The following is a 2179-nucleotide window of genomic DNA, read 5'->3' on the forward strand; positions in this document are numbered from 1 at the left end:
TCCATATCTCATATGGTGTCTTTTCAATTGCCTTAGTTAGTGTTCTATTTAGCAAGAATGCAACAGTCTCAAGGGCATATCCCCAAAAGGATATTAGAAGACCAGCTTGAATCATCAATGATTGAACCATATCCAATAAAGTCCAATTCCTCCTTTCCAATACACCATTCCACTTAGGTGTTCCAGGAGGAGTGAGTTGTGAAACTATTCCACACTCTCTCAAATAATGATCAAACTCTTGGCTTAAGTACTCACCACCTCGATCTGATCGAATGGCTTTAATACTTTTGTCAAGTTGGTTTTGTACTTCATTCTTAAACTCCTTGAATTTTGCAAAAGTCTCGGACTTGTGCTTCATAAGATAGACGTAGCCATGTCAACTAAAGTCATCTATGAAAGTAGCGAAGCACTCAAAACCACCTCTAGCATATGTGCTTAATGGTCCACATACATCAAAATGTATTAGTCCCAATAAATCGCCTGCCCTTTCACCTTGTTTGTTGAAAGGTCTTTTAGTCATTTTTCCATGGAGATAAGATTCGCATGCCTCAAATGATTCAAAATCAAATGAGCCAAGAACTCCATCCCTATGAAGTCTTGAGATGCATTTCTTGTTGATAAACGTCTAAATGTACATATTTTGTACATACCAATGCGCATGTTTATTGTATTTTATTGAGAACTCGATGCCTTTTTTATGGTTTAATCATTTTATTTCATGCTTCAGGCACAAAGGAGGCCTAGGTGAGCTCAACGACGGAATGTAAGAAGAAATCGACATCGTAAACGTCATTTTCGGACCCCGGGCACTGTACATGCACTGTAGCAGCCCGGAACATGAAAATTTCAGAAAAAGTCTAGGTCTGAATTTCCTTACAGGTAGTATTATGACCATCCTCGCAGGCAGTATTGTGAGCGTGAGGCCACCCGCAGGGAAGCCCGAGTTCATCCCTTTATAAGCATTGTTAAGGTTTCTTTTGAGGGAGGAAGCCTTCTTCTTGGAGCTCAACACCACCACACCAAATCGGAGCTAGAAGTAAGGTTTTGAGGGCATTTCCATGGAGGATTCGACAAGGAGAGCGTGATTTTGGGCGAGATCTACTCCTAGGGTTTGTGTAGAGGAGATTGAAGACAAGGGAAGCCACCTCTTGTGTGGCGTCTTGACTCTAATTATCTTGCAAGGTACCCATCTTATGACACGAGCGAGTCAAGTGAATTTAGTTGAGCCCAACGACGAGATTGAACGAGCCTTGCATCAACGGTTGAGAGAAGTGGCCGAAAGTTCAAGACAACAAGAGTTCTAGGTTGAATCTAGTGAGCCTTCAGTTATGGCCGACCCAAGGAGAACTTTATCCGATTTTGAGAGGCCACAATTTACCGGGGAGGAATTTAGTTTGCAAGTACCTACTGTTCTGGCCAATAATTTTGAGACCAAGGCAAGCACGATAGGAATGGTTTAAAACTCAGTATAGTTTGATGGGTTAGCTGATGAGGACCCACATGCTCATCTTTCTCGCTTCCTTCAAATTTGCTCAACCTTCAAGATCAACTCTATATCTGATGATGCCATTAGGTTGAGATTATTTCCATTCAGTATGAGAGGAGCGGCATACATATGGCTCACTTCTTTAGCTCCTGGTTCCATCACCACATGGAAAGACATGGTGGAGAAGTTCCTTGCTAGATATTTCCCACCAAGCAAGGCAGTAAGACTGAGACAGGAGATTTCATCCTTCAGGCAAGGGGACACCAAGACATTGTTTGAGGCACATGACCGGTTTAAGGATCTTCTATGCATGTGCCCTCATCATTGATTCCCTGCATGGATGAGAGTTCAGATGCTTTGTAATGGGCTGAATTATGCTACAAGGCAGCTCATCGATGCAGCAGCTAGTGGTTCTTTGAGCAACAAACTCCCTGAAGAAGCTGAAACATTAATCGAGAACATGGTTAGCAACGAATGTCATTGGAGCACTAGACAAAAGGCACCAAGAGTAGCAGGGCTGTACGAGGTGAATGAAACCACTGCTTTGGCTGCAAAAGTGGATGCTTTGACCAAGAGTATCATGGATAACAATGCATTGGCCACAAAGGTTGAAGCTTTGACACAGAGATTTGATCAGTTCATGTTGGGTTCTGGCTCAAGTCCTAAGGCAGTGATGTCATGTGAAACATGTGG

General features: G+C 42.7%; 1 non-coding gene across 1 annotated transcript; it reads right to left on the reverse strand.

Annotated features, from left to right (window-relative positions):
• Positions 1–1709: 1709 nt before the first annotated feature.
• LOC120266192 lies at positions 1710–1816 on the reverse strand. Its single transcript, XR_005538034.1, has one exon. It is a non-coding gene; the product is annotated as a small nucleolar RNA R71 (small nucleolar RNA).
• Positions 1817–2179: the final 363 nt, after the last annotated feature.

Source organism: Dioscorea cayenensis, chromosome 7 (assembly GCF_009730915.1).
Source record: "Dioscorea cayenensis subsp. rotundata cultivar TDr96_F1 chromosome 7, TDr96_F1_v2_PseudoChromosome.rev07_lg8_w22 25.fasta, whole genome shotgun sequence".
NCBI classification, from domain to species: Eukaryota; Viridiplantae; Streptophyta; class Magnoliopsida; order Dioscoreales; family Dioscoreaceae; genus Dioscorea; species Dioscorea cayenensis.